General features: G+C 38.0%; 1 protein-coding gene across 1 annotated transcript in view; it reads left to right on the top strand.

The window, feature by feature from the left end:
* Nucleotides 1-13084, top strand: part of SCRG1 (stimulator of chondrogenesis 1) — a 780146-nt gene extending 767062 nt beyond the window's left edge. Inside the window, exon 4 of the mRNA XM_086746398.1 lies at nt 12895-13084. The gene's annotated coding sequence lies outside the window, so the exon portion shown is untranslated. The remainder of the gene's footprint in view (nt 1-12894) is intronic.
* Nucleotides 13085-19110: the final 6026 nt, after the last annotated feature.

The raw sequence follows: 19110 nt of genomic DNA, 5'->3' as shown, positions 1-19110 counted from the left end.
AAATTAAAAGTTAGAATTAAATTCCAAAGTCCTTGGTGTTCACAGGGAATGGTTAAGTGACAATGCCATAAAGTTGGTTACTCTCTAAATTTCTGCTGAAGTTCCTGTCATGAATTTTATGGATTACTGCTAAAAGGCAAATTGGATGGCCTGAAAACACTATAGAAAATGAGGCATCCAAACAACAATCCAAGAAGATCCTTATTAAAAACAAGAAATAGTATGGTATGCAGCACTTTCTTCAGTTCCACATCAACTGATAGACTAAATAAATAACATGATCAAAATGTAATCAGATTTACTTTTTGTCTGTGACTTTCTTCTTTTAGATTATGCCCTATGTTGTTAAGAATTGAAACAGTAGTAAAGAATTTCACTATTTTTGTTCTCTCAGCATTTTATTTCTAAAATCAAGACAATCAAACCTCATTATCTTGCTGAGCATAAATGGTGTTCGCGAAACTTTAACCTAATGAACAAGAAGTTATAACAATTATGTCATGACAAATCAGTCTTACGCGATCGATTGCTCTTATTTCATATTTGGAAGTACGTAACTGTACAATGGTGCAAATTTTATCCAAGATTTCTGAGCATGTTAAATTTCCACCCTCTTCAAAACAGGCTCTATACACTTGATGAAAACCTGACTGCATGAATGAAGGACCTGGTGTCCCTTAGATGTCAGCAGAACCAAGATTTTACTTCCTTTTCAGTGCCATTTTATTTTTTCTTTTGATGTCTTTTAATTAGTATTTAAACTTTTTTTTTTAAGCTTCTTTTGCTTCTCTGTATTGACACTCTGCAAAAACTCTAATGCTGCCAGTTTGATGGATCAATTAAAGTAATCTTGTTTCATGAATTACCTATATACAAACACTTATTTCATACCAAAATGCTTAAAATACAAATTATTTTTTTTAAATTGCCTAAGATTGCAGATGCTATTGAATTCCATTAATATACCTATTAACATAGTTTGCTAAATATTATTGTTGTTACACTTTTTGCTGCCAGAAAAAAACTAAGAGAGGTTTCAATTTATACAGTAGAACATTTGCTGTTCATAGTAAGAACACCATCAATTTTCTCACAGAGAAATAATGGATACTTCCCAGAAGATTACCTGAGTCTTGACAAAACTGTTAACAAGGAAAGGAATTCAAGTGTAGCATATCGCGTTGAATTAAGAGCACCTATCAGAACTGTAAAAGAAGTAGAAGGTAAGTTCCTGCTGTGCCTGTTTCACACTAGCTGCTGGAATATTTGCATTTCTGAGAGCTCCCTGTCTTTCCCAAATTGGTGTCTCCCACTGTAGGTGAGCTCTTCAGCTATCAGCTACTTGTTACCTAGGTTTATTCTATGGGTTGCAGAAGCGAATCCATGTTTATTTGTCATTGCAATGGGTTATGATTAGAGAGTTACCATGTGCCTTCTGAACGGCAGTAAATTCTTTAGATTTTTATAGATAACATGACTACTTGCAATCCTGCAAATACACCTTTATGCATATATGTGCTGGTTCTGGCTGGGGTAGAGTTAATTGTTTTCATAGCAGCTGGCACAGGGCTGTGTTTTTTATTTGTGCTGAGCACAGTATTGATAGCACATGGATGTTTTAGTTACTGCTGAGCAGTGCTTCTACAGAGTCAAGGCCTTTTCTGCTTCTCACACCACCCCACCAGCAAGCAGGCTGGGGGTGCACAAGAAGTTGGGAGGGGACATAGCTGGGACAGATGACCCCAACTGACCAAGGGGATATTCCATACCATATGACATCATGCTCTAAACTAGAAGGAAGAAGAAGAAGAAAGCAGAGGACGTTCACAGTTATTGCATTTGTCTTCCCAAGTAACCATTATGCCTGATGGAGACCTGCTTTCCTGGAGATGGCTGAACACCTGCCTGCCAATGGGAAGTAGTGAATTAATTCCTTGCTTTGCTTTTCTTGCATGCATGGCTTTTGCTTTATTTATCAAACTGTCTTTATTTCAGCCCATGAATTTTCTCACTTTTACTCTTCTGAGTTCCTCCCCCATCCCACCAGGGGGGAAGTGAGCGAGTGGCTGTGTAGTGCTTAGTTGGCAGCTTGAGTTAAACCATGACGATATACAAAACGTTATGTGTGTGTTATTTAAATTAGTCTCAGTAAATAAAGTGATTGAAGTTATTAACATCAATTAATATGTGAAATTAACAAAATCTGGGCAATGTTAGCCTAATTATAGTAACAGTAATATTTTGCTGAGGTCCATCATTACAGCAAAAGTGCAAAAAGCCATGGTTTGCCCTCTATAAAACTTAATCTAGAATCCAACAAATTAGTTAAGGTCCTCAATTAGCTCTGAAAAACATTCAACTTAGCAGAAAATAGTATCGTCATATAAGTCAGTATTGCCATAGGTCCTGACATGGGAGATCAGCCTGAATAAGTACTGAGAACTAAATCACATACCTAGTCAGTAAGAAGATCTCATTTAAATCATCAGAGAAAAATGCCTAATACTAAACTAAATACTAAATAATTACTTCGTGCTAGTCATCTAAGTAAAAGTGGCAGGAATAAAAATGCAGCAGAAAGCAGCATTTGATTTTTTTTTTAATTCAATTCTGAATTCTACCCCTCCGGGAAAGCAGGTAATCTGAACTCATCTCTAACAACATCTAAAATAATTTTCAAGAATGTTCCTTTGCAGTCTTTGTCATTTACCTACTTGTTTTCAAACGTTCAACTAGTCATTTTCTTTCCAGATTGTACTCTTGTTATGAAACATGGAACCAATCCCTCTTCCATTACAGTAATACATTTAAAAAACTGGTGGAATAAAACTCTCCCAGTTTTAGTATCTAAAGAGACAAGAAAAGATAGAGGTATTACAACATAAGTGACAATTTCAAGAGATGCTTCCAGGTAGAAGTATAGCATTAAACTGAATATTTGCATCCATTAAGATGACCACCTCAGATGGTGTATAAACTCAATATTTGAATGCTAAATCACCCTGCAGCAGCAATAAAATATCAAGAATTACACATGAAATAGTAAAGGGCACAATTTGAAACAGGTTTAAATGTAAGATTCCATTTTAAAGAACGGGAAACATTTTTCCTGGTATATTCAAGCATGTGGCTAGGAATTTTGGAATCTATTTATACTAATTTCTTGTTAAATATATACTGCAGGTGGGTAATCTGTCTCTAAACCAAGCTGTACCCCTGTACCTTTAAGTTGGCAGAACAAATACATATTAAATGGCTTGCATTCAAATAACGTAAAAAACCTGCTGGGCTAGTCACTCAGGTTCCCTAAGCCCTTGTAAGCATCTCCTACACCAATTCCCTGGAATTCAGTTGTACTCTAGCTCCTTATTAATTGAAAGTACCTCCCAAGGTTTTTATTAAAAGCATTAGTGGGACTCTAACATACGTGTGTTTTCTTCATTTCCCTAAACAACACATCATCAAGGGACAACACAAGGAATGTGTGGTGGGTTTTGATGGTGGGGGTGCTATGAGTGGCTTCTGTGAGAAGCTGCTAGAAATCTCCCCTTTGTCTGGTGCAGCTACCTGTCTCCAAGTGGACCTGTCAATCAGGATGGTGATAGAGCCTCTGTGATAACAGGTAAGAAGGGGAAAACAAAGCAGCAGTGGAAATGTGAGGGGTCCTCCTCTTGAGGAGGCAGTCAAGAAGGAGGAGTAAAGTTGCTACAGGCAAGATTCCCCTGCAGCCTGTCGTACAGCCCACGGTGAGGCAGGCTGTCCCCATGCAGCCCATGGAGGTCCACTGTGTAGCAGAGATCCACCTGCAGCCCGTGGACGACCCCATGCCAGAGCAGCTGGATGCACTTGAAAGAAGCTGTGGCCCCATGGGAAGACTGTGCTGGAGCAGGCTCCTGGCACAACCTGTGGACCCGTGAAGAGAGGAGCCCACACTGGAGCAGGTTTGCTGTCAGGACTTGTGACCCTGTGGGGGACCCACGCTGGAGGAATCTGTTCCTTAAGAACTGCACCCTATGGAAGGGTGAAGGACTGCAGCTCACGGGAAGGAGTCATGCTGGAGAAGTCCATGGAGGACTGTCTCCCGTGGGAGGGACCCCAGGCTGGAGCAGGGAAAGAGTGTGAGGAGTCCACCCCCTGAGGAGGAAGGAGCGGTAGACACAATGTGTGATGAACTGACCACAATGCCCATTCCCTGTCCCCCTGCATCACTGGTAGGAAGGAGGTGGAGATAGTCGAGAATGAAGCTGAGCCCAGGAAGAAGGGAAGGGTAGAGGGAGGTGTTCTTAAGATAATGGTCTTGTTTCTCAGTATTCTACTCTGGTTTGATCGGTAATAAAATCATATTATTTTTCCTCGAGTTGAATCTATTTTGCCTGTGGTAGTAATTATTGAATGATCTCTCCTCGTCCTTATATCAGCCCCTGAGCTTTTTGTTGTATTTTCTCTCCCTCACTCAGGGAGGGTGAGTGAACAGCTGCGTAGTGCTTAGTCCTGGCTGGGACTAAACTAAAAGAGAATACTATAAAAATGACAAAGTCAAGGTTGCATATGAAAACTGATGCCAATATGAGTGTCCACCTGATAAACAATTCCATTTACATTAAGCATGTGTCCTTATCAGCTCTTCAGAGAGTAATAGCCTACTTTAATCTAAAGAAAGAAACCTATTCCAGTCTGGTTCCACTGACCTACTGCAAAGACTGTGAAGCTCGGTATAATAATACAGTCCTGCCAGCTAGGCTTTCCTAAGATATATAATAGTTATTCTCAGAAGACAACTTAAAGGTAATGAAGTGAGACTATAAGAAGTACTTTCAGTAGAGTTTCCTTACTCCCAGCTCTAAACTTAAATGCAAGAATTTATGGAATTTGGCCCATATGGCTAGTACTCTTACTGCCATATTATTATCAGAAGTGCAGTAAATTTCAAACCATCAGTAATAAAATCAAGAATGAAAATAAGTAACTTAATTTTTATTTAGACCAGATGTTTTCCTAAATAATTGTTAGCACACTGACTGGAATATTTAATCACTGTAACACAGCAAGTGAAATGAAAGAAGATAAATAATTTTAAATAATAACGACAAGAAGAAAGCAATGTAAGATACAAGCTGTGAGACAATAACTAAAGAAGCATGTGAAAGACAATTGAACTATTTATAATATTGTATAATGTATATTATATTATATATATAATATATATAAAATATAATATAACAGCGTAGTGAGCTATTTAAACAGGAAATTTTAATTCATTCATGAAAAGATATGTCAAAAATAAAGGTCACCTGTTCTGCAAGTAAAAAAGATACATGCAAGAACATGAAAACAAGTCTGGTTGGATTTTCATATTTTGTAGGAAGTTAAGAAATGTGGAATAGCAGCTGAAGAGCTTTACATGTTTTGCGTGAGCTGAGAATATGAAAACTGGAAAACAATTACTTGCATACATTGATTGACTAACAAGGATAAAAGAGTGATACAACGTTGCTGAGATTTAAATAGTAACTACAGTAAACACATATGCCCTTTCTAAGAAATGAATTCATGAAATATGTTAACGTAGCTCTGTTAACATCCTTGAGCTGGATGACTCACAACTTCGTTCACATATCTAGACTTATTTTTCAGGGTATGAATCCAGAACTCTATTTCTGATTTGGATATCTCTAGATCTTCTAACAAACTCACAAGTTTTAATTAGGTTCTCTTTTTCCCAGGCATTGTTTGAGTTTTGCAAGTTGTTAATTTCTGGTAGCGAATTAAATTCCAATTACATTCAATTAAACAGTTCAAGACTTACCTGCTCTGTTAATCCTACCAGATGGCCCTCAGCACTTGGTCTGGAATGAGTTACAGTCCATGCTGCTTGTAGACCAGCAGGAGCTAGGAGAAACAGAGGAAAGAGAATGATGCCATGCAGGGTGAGGGGGAGCTAGAGGTATTGCAGCAGTGATGGAAAGACAAAGGATATAGAACTGCTGGAAACCAGAACTCATGAGCTTTTGTGCTCAGAGAGTAGCTTTTCAGCCACTGAAGTTCCTAAGCTGGTATTCTGATCTTGTCAGTAAGCTAGGCAGGAGGAGGATTTTTTTTAAAAAAGAAAAGCAAAATAAAGCTAGACACTATGCAAATGTATAAAGAAATGAAGTATCCATTTCATTTAAAAGGTAATGTTAAACCAGTAATGTTAAATCCTAAATAACTCACTTTGTCTGCATTCACGATGTGTAAATTCAGTTTGCCTAAACCTCAAAAAAAAAAAAAAAGTAGAAGGCAAACCCACTAATTCTAAGCATCTTCCTTGTCATGATTTTAAACAAAACCAACAACCCTGGCTCTCACTAGGGCAGAGAACAATTTATTTTCCACATGGTGTAAGGGTCAGTTAGAAAATCGATATTGTCTCAACTTTGTCATCAAGGACTTCCAGGTGGACTATGGATTTGATGTGGCCTAAAAGTTAGGCTCACAACTTGACATGAGTTGCTGCGAGCAGTCTGCCTGAGATGCAGTTGTTTTTCCCGGGAATGGAATGTGATTGCTATGGACAAGGTCAACTCTGGCCTAACAACAAAATGTACAATATCCTTGAGATGGCGGAGAGAGTGGCACAGAGGTGCCACGGCTGATCCTTGTCACAACTGGCAAAGATAACCATGCAGCTGCTATCGAGGAGGATGAATCACAACTGCTGTCTCAAAAACAACGATAAGAATGTGTCCTTTAACTGAACTTTGCTCGTTATAATGTACAAAACCCACACTTCTATCCTAAGGGCTGAGAACAGGCAGAGATCCCCAAACTAAAGGAGGAGCAAGGTTTGCTACATGGCATAAAAGGTCAACGCCTAACAACGAGACCCCTGAGAGCTTTCCCCACCAAGGATCACATCGATCATGGAGACCAGCGGGATGCTGCCTAGATCTGGGACCATAGGGACGCCTTGGATCCGCGGTGGTAGCTATTACCCTTTTTTTTTCCTATCTTTATTTTTCCTTTTCACTCCCTTTTATCTATCACATGCTGTTTTACAGGCAAAATTAATAAAGTTTGTGCTGTTTGATTGAAGCCAACCCCTTTGGCGTGTTTGCTGTAATTTTGTACTTCGAGATCGCACGAAAAGAACCATCATGAGTCCCAAGTGGATCGTGACACATGGATGCAAAAGTTTGATATTCAGTAAAAACTGGGCAAATTTTCAAATTGAATTTCTTGTAACATAACATTCTTCAAAGTTACTACACTCTTTTGAGCTTAGTCGTTCCCAGTTTCTACTGACATAAGAGAGATGATGATCAGTATTTGCAAAATGTACTGTGCATCTAGTTCACTTTTTTAATAATCAGAGAATATACTAACAGTAATAATAGTAATTATAGGAGACCACAATGACAGTGGATGATAACACTAACATCTTTCAAACACAGACATATTGCAAGAAGGAAAACAGACAAACACAAATCTAGATCAGTGAGTTTCCGTTACAATTTGGAGAGTTGGGGCAATGTAAGAACTACCAATGATTTTGTTCATATTTTAAGTCATAAAATCACTGTTTCCCAGTACAAAGTATAATAGAAAGCTTTTTTTTTTGGTCTGTTTTCAGTCTATTTTCCTCTTTCCTTCAATATACTACAACACTAAGGTCCACACCTTCTATTATTGAGACCGTCTCAGCTATACCTCCCTTCATCTACAAATACATCAGTTAATCCACTCTAATCAATACAGTTGATTACATCAATGTTAAACTGATGTGAACTGAGTAAAACGAATGCCATGCCTTGTACTAAGGGAAAAGTGCAGACGCAGTAAGTTTCAAAAATACTTTAGACTGTATTTGCAAAAATAAAACCTAGGCAGTATTAACAATTATATTAAAAAACCCAAACTAGAGCCATTTCAACATTAGGAAAGTTGCATATCTGTTTTTATTATTACTTGAACTAGTGGGTCATGTGCTACACCACACACCTGTTACAAAGCTTTCCCTTTCAGTGAGCATTTTTCCTCTTTTGGTAGGTGTCTATATCATTATGTAACCCTAAGAGACTAACTAGTGTTTACTTTGTAGTTTTTGACTTTCTGCATAGTCTAACACTCACACCATAGAGGCCCAAAATACCAGGAGACTCCAAGCAGGAACTATTTTAGGCCAGTATTTAATTGACTGGAACTCAGAAACTAATTAACAGATTTGCATGAGACTTCACAGTCTCATCAAGGTTTAATGAAAGACTGTTTACTTGAAAAAGAGGAGAAGGCATTTTTTTTCACATGAAACAAGGAAAATTAGTTTCTACTTAAGAGTGTAAGAGAAAATGGAAATTTCTACATCTATAAAGAAGTTAACTCTATTCAACAAGAGCAATTAACATAATTGAGCTAAACTATACAGGCAAATGTACATTAACAATTGCAATTAAAAAGAAATGTGACATTCCGCATCCACAAACACTGTGATCCACAGGACTGCTCTGTTTTCCATCTTAGTTTCCAGGATCAAGCCAAATATTAACAACAGCTTAACAACTTCAGTCTAAAAAAAATCAGCTTTGAATTCTAGCTGTCACATTTGAAGTCCATCTTGGAGTTCATAAACATGTATGTGTGATGTGTATTAATCTGTTTAAAATCAGCAAGGACACTTTTCACAGTACTACCTAGATTTTTACTCAATATATAGAAAGGTAGGATGTTTCCTGGAATTTCTTTCCTCTTTGATCTAACAGAATTTCAATTTTTCTCAGCGTTCTGTGACACAAGCAGCTTTCATGTGCCAGTGCTTTACAAAACATGAATACTATGGAGAGTGGAAAGACTGTTCAAAACTTACTCAACCACCATTTGTAAATGTTCACTCCAGCTACTTCTGAATTGGTAGCATGCCTAGAAATGATTAATGGGTGCATATGTTAGATGTGGGGAGTGTAAAAATTATCAGTTCCATGTCTGAGTTATTTTAAAATCTTACCAAGGAAGTAAGACCTTTAAGGCCAAGAGAGATTTAAAGCAAAGAAATAAGGAAACCATTTGCAGAGGAGGAAAGGAGCCTTTGGAAATGAATGTCTACTGTACCGCTGAATTAATGATAAAAGAAGCAGCACTCACATGTATGGGATAAGATTAAGATGGAAATTAAATGTGTGGCTGATGATAACTATTGACTATTCATAAAAAAATCTCAATAAAATGTTTTTTTTTCATTTGTCAGTGATCTATGTTTGCATGTTTTTATTTTTATTAAGTACGATTGTGATAATGACAATCTTGTAAGAATAAAAGACCAAGCAGAAAAACTCTTAATGTAATTTACAGATTACTAGTATTAAATTTAATTTGAAAATCTGTAGCTAGGGAAATGAATTTCAATGACAGTAGAGTACAGTTAGGCCTTTCAGATATGATAAACTCAAATATTCTTTCAACTAACCTTCCAAATGAAAGAGAAGTTCTATCATTTGGTATTTGAAGTGAATTAACAGAGAACATTTTCACTGCTGAAAAATACTTCTGACTTTTCACGACAATTTTTTTTACCATTTCCATTTTATTTCAGTATATTATTACATTTACATTACACTACAATTACACAGAAATATAAGGAAAAATGCTGCAAGAAAGCAAGCCGAAATGCTATTATAAACATTGATTCTGTTAAAAACCAAGAACTGTTACTATTTTAAAAATTAGTTTTATTACAAATAAAAACACTACAGAATAGATCACATGTAAACTCTGGATTCTTCAGTCTTTCTTTTGAAAAATAGATTTGTTTTAGCAGTATTATCTGGAAATTACCTATGCATATATGCTATGAAATAACCTCAAAATAATCAAATTAATATTTCCAAGAAATTTAAATTATGTTATTAAAAATATTTTAATATTGTCATCAGATATTCTGCTTGAAAAGAAACTAGAATTTAACAGATGTGCTTTGAGAACCATCAAAAGTGACTTCATGAATGTACTGCATTTATGAAGAGTCATTACCTCCTTCATTGAATTTTATGTCTGCAACATTTAGTATCTAGGTGACCACAAGAATTTGTCAGGCAGTGCTACTCTTTGAATATTCTTAGATACGTTCAATGAATCTCATTCGCATTTTCACCGAAATGCTTTGACACAGTTCTAAGAGTGGTTACACAAGAATCCACTTCAAGCACCTATGTAATTCCACTGGGCCATGTCATAAGGCATCAAAGGAGGTGAAGAGACTCTTACCCAGAGCATTCAGGAATATTTGCAGTAAGCACAAAACAAAACGCCAGCAACAACTTGAATTACAGACATTGTATACATTTTCCATTTGGGAGCAGAAATTTAAGCCCAGACTGTGATTGGCGCCTGTATCAGAAAATGGTGTATGGAAAAAATGTTAAGGAGTCAGTCTGCTCTTCCTCTTCCCTGATTAGAAAACAGCCACAATGTCTGCAAAGGAAATTCCCCTGTGAAAGCACTCCTTTCTAGTTAGAGTACTTAAGGAAAATTAAGTCTCCTTTTTCACCGTAATTGATGGTCAGTTTCCCATATCATAATTTGCTCAGATTCTTTGAGACAACCCATGATTTAAAGCCATAATTAGTCTTATAGAGTATGAAAATATGCCAGCCTCTCATTAAAATCTCCATAGTGTGCATGTTTTGTTGTACAGTTAACAGCTTTGTTTCAAGAAAAAAATAAGGGTAATAATAATTCTTAAAACATCCATCCTTCAGAAAAAGGGTACGAGAATCAGGAGAACAGTCCATCAGAAAGGCTGACCAAAACTTCGGCAGTTCTTCTAACTACGTTAGCTGTCCAGCATGAGGTGTTTCCTCTTACATCTTCTTCCAGCATTTTTGCAACACTAAATTCTGAAAGTGCTTTTATGAATTTTAATTAATATCCAACATAAATAATCCAGGACAGCTAGGTATTATTCTTAATATACAAATGAGAGAGATGGCATACAGAGAAGTAAGGTGAAGAAAATAAACACATGGAAAAAAAATTCATTAAAAAATTGTTCTTGTTTCTCTCTCTGAGCAACAAAACTTTCCTCTCTTAATTTCTTCCATATAGAATCACAACTCCATTTCCCCTATGTAAGAGACTGTGTCGAATGTTTGCCTCAACATTACAGAAACATCAACCCACCACCCGAACAATGGAACATCAGTTAAACCATAGGACTAGAGTCTTCCCGTTTTCTTGCAAGCCAATTCCCTTATATTGCAAGCCAATTCCCGTCATCTTGCAAGCCAGTTCCTGTTTTCTTCCTATTGTCCTGTGAACCTGAATGCAGAGCTGATTCTGAGAAATTTAGCCTTACCCCGAGGCATGCACCCAGACCCAAGGTCAGACGAACAGAGGGGCCCAGAGACAGTATTGGGCATAGTATCACCACCAGGTGAGGGATGAGGGCAAGCAAACCAGCTCTTGGAAAATGTGATGTGATTCTTGGAAGAACAATGAATATGCAATGAGACGAACAATAAAAGGACAGAAACAACCAACATTGGAGGGAACGTTCCCCCTCCGTTCCCCCACCGAGTGAACTGGACTGTCAGGACGCCGCAGCTCCGTGGTGGTAGCTATTGCAACTCAAGCTTTTTTCCCTCTTTCCTTTCCTTCTCTCCTTCTCTTGCATTTGCGAACTTGTTGTCAAGTAAATAAAGTTACCTGGCGCTTGAGTCTGTTTTGAGTCTTAATTCTGTTACCGAGAATAAGAGCAAAACCACGCTCCGGTGTGTGAGAGGTTGGTCCAGTCGCCCCTAGCCTCCCAAACTCATCTGAGGTTGGCTAGAACACAAGGGGGCCTTCCTCTCATCCGAAATCAGAGTGTGACACCCTACCACCTTCTCCCTGCAGGTAAAATGGGAACAAACAATGATCCTGAAAGAGAACGCCTATGTTACGAGATCCAGCATTCCAGAACTGAACTAATGTTATCAAAGAATCATAGAGTGGTTTGGGTTGGAAGGGACTGTGAAGATCATCTAGTTCCAACTCCACTGCCATGGGCTGGGACACCTTCAACCAGACCAGGTCACTCAAATCTTCATCCAGCCTGGCCTTGAACACTTCCAAGGATGGGGCATCCATAACTTCTCTGGGCAATCTGGTCCAGTGCCCCACCACTCTCATAATGAGGAATTTCTTCCTTATATCTAACCTAAATCTACCCTGTTTCAGTTTAAAGCCGTTACCCCTTGCCCCATCGCTACATGCCCTGTTAAAAAGTTTGTCCCTATCTTTCTTGTAGGCCCCCTTGAGGTACTGGGAAGTTGCTATAAAGTCTCCCCAGAGCCTCCTCTTCTCCAGGCTGAACAGCCCCAACTGTCTCAGCCTGTCCTCATAGGAGAGGTGCTCCAGCCCTCTGATCATCTTTGTGGCCCTCCTCTGGACCCTCTCCAACTGGTCCATGTCCTTCTTATGTTGGGGGCTCCAGAACTGGACACAGTACTCCAGGTGGGGTCACGTGAGAATGTATTAGACAGGGAGAACCATTTCCCTTGACCTACTGGCCACGCTCCTCTTGATGCAGCCCAGGATGTGGTTAACTTTCTGGGCTACAAGTGCACATTATCAGGTCATGTTGAGCTTCTCTTCAACCAACACTCTCAAAGCCTCCTCCTCAGGGCTGCTTTCAATCCATTCTCCGCTGAGCCTGTATTTGTTCTTGGGATTGCCCTGACCCATGTGCAAGACCTTGCACTTGGCCTTGTGGAACTTCATGAAGTACTCACAGGCCCACTTCTCCAGCCTGTCAAGGTCCCTCTGAGATAGCATCCTTTCCCTCCAGCATGTTGACTGCACCACACAGCTTGATGTTGTTGGGAAACTTGCAGAGGGTGCACTCTATCCCACTGCCCATGTCACCAGTAAAGATGTTCATAGAATCATAGAATCACATGGTTGGATGGGACCTGTAAGATCATCTAGTCCAACTGTCTTCCCACTACCATTGCTGCCACAGCTACTAAACCATATCTTGTAGCTCCTCATCAAGCTGCCTCTTGAACACTGCCAGGGACGGCGACTCCACCACCTCCCTGGGCAGGCCATTCCAGTGCCTGACCACTCTTTGGGAGAAAAAGTTTTTCCTCACGTCCAATCTAAACCTCCTCTGGTACAAATTGTGGCCATGATAAATGACACTGGTCCCAATACCAGCCCCTGGGAAATACCACTTGTTACTGATCTCCACTTGGATATTGAGTCATTGACCACATCTCCTGGAGTGTGATCATCCAGCTAATTCATTATCCAGTGAATGGTCCATCCATCAAATCCATGTCTCTCCACTTTAGACTCAAGGCTATCATGTGGCACAGTGTCAAATGCTTTGCACAAGTCTAGGTAGATGATATCTGTTGCTTTTCCTTATCCACCAATGCTGTAAGTCCATTGTAGAAGGCCATCAAATTTCTCAGGCACAATTTGCCTGTAATGAAGCCATACTGGCTTTCACCAATTGCCTCCTTTTCCATGTGCCTTAACATAGTTTCCAGGAGGATCTGCTCCAGGCACAGAGGTAAGACTGGCCTGTAGTTTGTTTATTCCCTTTTAAAAAATGAGGGTTATGTTTCCCCTTTTCCAGTCAGTGGGAACTTCACTGGACTGCCACAACTTCTCAAATATCATGGATAGTGGCTTAGCAACTTCATCTGCCAGTTCACGCAGGACCCAGGGATGCATCTCATGAGATCCCAAGGACTTGTGCACCTTCAGGTTCCTTAGAAGTTTATAATTCTAAAAGTGTTTAGTTAAGGTCTACCTCAGAGGCTATAAAATATAGTCCAGCACACTGGGACAACCCTTTTATACAAAGGACAAAAAAAGGAAACATAAAAAAAAAATCCCATAAATGTTACAGTCCCACTGCTGTTACTGTAAGGAGGAGAAACTTTTCATGTATTTGTACTGTAAATGTGGACATTATTACATTCTCTGCTGTAACAATGTGCTGTTTATCAACAATTGTCACTTGAGCCATTTAGGATGCATCACACTGGACTGTCTTCTTCAGGCTCTGGAACTCATCTGTGGAAACACATGCATGTACACAGGCAATGTTTTAATTTAAGCCTTTTGTAAATCAAGGCCTTTTTTTTCTTGACTTTGTGAAAGTCAAGTAGTGCTGATTTTGGTTTCGTGTTTTATTAGAAACATTTAAATAATTCCCTTTTAAAAGGCAACTCTTTCTGGACGAGGTAGCTTAAGCAATAACAATGTTATAGCTAACCCAGGATGAAATGGTAATGAGGTGTGTAAAGCAAGAATATTTAGCTAATTTGTTGGCAAGGGAATCACTCCTATTCTCAGCTGTGAGATCAAGGCAAACTTCTCTTTAAATTAAAATAAGCCATGCTTTGAAAATAGAAGCCGTTTCAGGCAAATAAACCAAATTATTTTAGGCCACTCCGTCTAAAAGTTTCTCAAGTGTCTTACAAAATGGGAAGCATCAAAACCTTTAAGATGGCTTAGATTTGCAAGAACATTTTGTCAAATGAGTCCATAATTAAAAAAAAAAAACAAAACAACCACACAATAAAATATTTTTCTTACTTATGTCAGAATATTTCTTTTCAGTAGGTATTAAATTATAAAAGCTACAGCAGTTCATAGTGTTCATCTCAATTCTCTAATTTGCTTCATGAAGTATCCTGATAATATTAATTCTCAGTATAACAGCTTACTAATATTAATCTATATCCAAATTTCAACATGCCATCATCAGTATAGGGAAAGTGAAAGCAGTATGCTGAAGGCCTTAAACTATCTTTGGGCCTACCTGCACAAGGTATTTTGTCATTCTACCCAGACTAGAGAGGTCTGTGATGTATAGCTGTTGTAATGCAAGGTGACCTCCATCCCTGCACCATGTTATTCCCCACTGGTGTAAAAATTAGACGCTTTGTTCCCATCTTCATGTTATAACTGTTGCCTATGACTATTGTACAAATTTGAAAAATTCCATTGATTCCCAGGGGAAAAGTATGGACATTAACATTCTTGTCAACGAGATGGTTTGATTTTCAATCTACTAAATACTGAAAGAAATCTCAAGCAGATTGTTTTTGCCTCAGGTATGTATTCTGGTCATGGAGGTCAATACATTTTTTTTTATGCCTCACATTTGATTACTGCAACACATCTTAGAATATACAGCAAAAAGAAAAAAAAAGTCTGAAGTTGCTCAAACATCAGTAACACGTCACTTACATCTAAATATAACTTTTGGGTGTTGAGGATTTACTTCATATTTTAAGAGGCTGAAGTGATCTAAGATTATATTTTTATTATAGGCAATTGAGTAACTGCAATCTTTGTAGATGTACCCAAGGTAGTCTAAAATTAGCTGACTCCTGTACTGCTACCATTGTTGCCATAGCAGCCTACAGCTCAGTATTTATTATCAATGCCCTGACATGGTTTAGCAGCCACAGGGAGCCTCATGCACATAAACTGTACGTAAACCACATATTTTGAAGCTAGAGTTGGCTATGTCACATATTGAAATGCAACGTTACCATTCATAAATAGTTTAGGAACATTCCTAACTGAACTTCTGTCTGGATTCAGTTCTTCTCACAGTGACATGGCATGTTGACTAATTTTATAAAGTATTTTGAATACCAGAATATCACTATTTTACCCGGAGTTTTCATACAAAATTGTTTTAGTTTCCACTCTAAATTTTTTTTGTTTTTCTTCTCTAGGCTGATTGTTACTATAAAAGAAGACTTAGGCATAGTTCCTAGTCTAAATGTTCTCCTATAGACACAAAAAGCTCTAATTGATACAAGCATGAGTAGAAGTAGTAGAGCTGAGCTACATTAATCCTAATTATAGATAAATAGCTGAGTCTAACAACAGTAGATCAAGGGAGCAGAACTATTTAATTTTTATTAGTTATTTATTTTAATTTCACAGTTTCCAAGACTCAATACTCTTGAGACAACTTGGTTTGCTTTCCCTAGAAATTCTAAAAACCTTATTAGTAACCAATACCACATTACAAGAAGCCCTTGGTAGAAACACAGTATTTTTGTTTGTTTGTGTTATTCCCTATAAGGAAACTCCAACACAACATCGTTGAACAAAAAGAGATGAAATAAAATATGTAAAAGTGGGGTTTTTTTTAATACTTCTAGTAATATCAAATCAGGAATACGTAAGTAAGATTTAAAGTATTTGCTGACAATACCAGGAAATACCTAATGCTGCCATTCAAACTTCAATAGGCTCATTTGGGAGAAGACACCACAGCTGATTTTCAGTAAGCGGAAAGAGTAGGATGAATTTCTGATATAGCAATTAAAAGGCATTGCCCTGAAGTAATAGCTGTTGTTTCTTCTCCCCTTAACTCTGAAATTACTGCTATTGCATAGTGAACTTGGTAGCAATAAAGCTTTATAAACTTTTGAAGCATTTGGCAGGGATAAGAAATGTTAAGGACTAAGAAAACTATACCTACCACATCTCAGAATGCATGTCTGGGTCTCAAACAGGTCTACCAAGACATTTGGAAATATGAAATTATCTGAAAGATTCACAGATTCTTGAAGAATAAATTTGCACATTGTAGGACCCCCCAAGGAAGCTTAAAACTTGCTTCCAAATTTTCCTTTGCAGCTCTATTTCCTCTGAATTTTAATCTGAAATACAGTCATCTCCCCCTGCAAAGAAACAATACTTTGATTTCCCATCCAGCAATAAAGCTCTTCACACAAAGACACTACCCTTCATAGGCAGAGACAAAAATTGATGTGGGGAAGGAAAAGAAAAAAAATAAAAATTAGAGATTGTCATTGTATTTCAAGAGTTCCTTCCTCTATTACAGACAAAAGAATGGAGTATAGCAAAATCCAAGATGCCCTACAAGACAAAAACTTTTCCCTGTGCCCTCTGGTGTCTAATTGTGCTAGAGGTTAAAGAAGTGATGCAAAACCATCACAAAGAGAAAGAGGCAATAGAGATGGAGAACCTGAAGAATTTTGGCACTTTGAGAATATAAAAAGCCTGTTAGATATACTTAGTAACTCAAAAGTCAATTGTGGTTTCTTTCTCCTTTTATAGAATTTGTTTTTCAAGTTTTAAGTTACATTAAATGTGTTTCATTGATACGATACGAAACACCTTACTTGCTTTATCACACTTTCATTTCCTGTTTTCCCAAGGGCAGGGTATCTTCTCTCATATGTAACAATAACCATTCATTTCAGTCAGGTATTTTATCAGATATTAATTCATTCCTATGGGTTTATCATGGTATTAATCATCTAGCTGCCTTTACTTTGGATTAGAAGTGTATCCTGACAAGTTTTTATTCTGTTTTCATTCATATGCCAGTGGATTAGATGAACATTTATTTCAATAAATTCCAATTTGATTCAGGTAACAGTATTTTGCCTCATGATTTGTATTTATGAATATTATTAATAATATAACAATAATTGATGCTATAATAGTAATAATTCATGTCAATAAACATCGCAGTGATTATTGAAGTAGGCAAAAAGTCTAACGCAGAGTACAACTGACATTAAGCGTGTGGATGGATGTCTCCTTTAGACCCTCCACTGAACACCTGACTTCTCTTTCTTACAGAAATCTTTTATACAATGAATACCTTACACAAATCAACAGTGTGGAACCACTTAGAAATAGGAATGAGAGATCAGCGCAATCATTTTTGCCAGATTGGATTTTGGTTTGAGGTCTTTCAACTGTGTGTTCCTCTCCTCCCACGAAAAGGAATTTTCAGGCTTTTAAGCAGCGGGAATGCATTCCTTTTACTGTATCTAGCACAATACTTTCTGTCAAACTGCAGCATTAAATTTCCCTCACTTGACAAATGTTTTCCTTTAGGGGAAAAGGAAGGACTAGAACACATATATGGATTTTTTTTTTTTCTATATGGCATCAACTTTTTTTTTTTTTGTGGATACTTTCCTATGATTTATTTTGAATACAAGTAAGACTTGAGAGTGTTATTCAGATATTTTTTTTTCGAATACAACATAGAGAAGCCAGTAAGTTTCACTACAACATATATAGTCGTTGCGGTACCACAATATACTCCAACAACCTATAGCAGTAATAGTCTGGAGTGGTTTGTCCTTTACATCAGTGTAATTTTGTTTCGGTGAGGATGAAACGGAGGAGTCAGAAAGGCTGAACAAAGATGCTCAACTTGCCGACAGCTTTTCAAGTATGCTGACATTCTCCATCTTTTTCTTCAAATTGTGCTTAGTGTTTACAGGTTGACTGTATACTTTATATGTACTGTGAGAACCAATACAATGCAGTTTATTTCATTTTATATATTTTTTAAACAGAAACAGCAGTGAAGCTGGAAAGGAGACAGTTCTAATATGCTCTCTAGCATATGATACCCCGCCTCTCTGACAAGAGTCAACTTCTGGGTAATTACAGGGACAGCTTTCAGTGCCCTTCATGGCCTTATGTTCCATCTTCCAAATATCCACCTGTGCCTCAATATGCAGCAACACCTGGACAAGTGACATGTTGAGCTGTGCATCAAGAAGCAGCAGGAGTGTGGCTGTTCCAAGAGGAAAGACAAGCCAGGAGCTAAAGACCACCATAGCACAGACAGTGCCCTCATCAACAAGGTCACAGTTCCACAATATCTGAACAGGCCTAGACAAGGTGAGATCCAGTATCTATTCAGGGAGTTCAGTCACAAACAGCAGGAGATGGCCAAAAATGGGACTGGTGACAAAGCAACCTACAATGTAGGTCTATAGTTCATCCAGGAAAATCAGTCAGCAAGCTGAGTCAGCTCTAACACAGCTCAGACAAGATCTAGGTGCCCAGGACATAAATGGAGCTCAGAGAGGATGAATAGGTGGATGCCTCAGGTTAAGCTGGTCAAGATGGTTAGGATCTAGTAGCATATTCAAGGCCCTGACACTATAGCAGTGTCACACACAGCTGTGGCAATACCATTGCCCAAGGTATCAAAAGGCTTAATTCGTGTTTGCTTACATTAATTTGTATGACAGCAGTAACTCCAAGATGGATTTTAAGGTTAGAAAAAGTGTCTTCATGTCAAGGTTATGTGGATGGCAATTACATGAAAAAAAC

Source organism: Chlamydotis macqueenii, chromosome 4 (genome assembly GCF_036417535.1).
Source record: "Chlamydotis macqueenii isolate bChlMac1 chromosome 4, bChlMac1.mat, whole genome shotgun sequence".
Lineage (NCBI taxonomy): Eukaryota > Metazoa > Chordata > Aves > Otidiformes > Otididae > Chlamydotis > Chlamydotis macqueenii.
The sequence above is the reverse complement of the archived record's forward strand: the minus strand, read 5'-3'. Positions and strand labels throughout refer to the sequence as shown.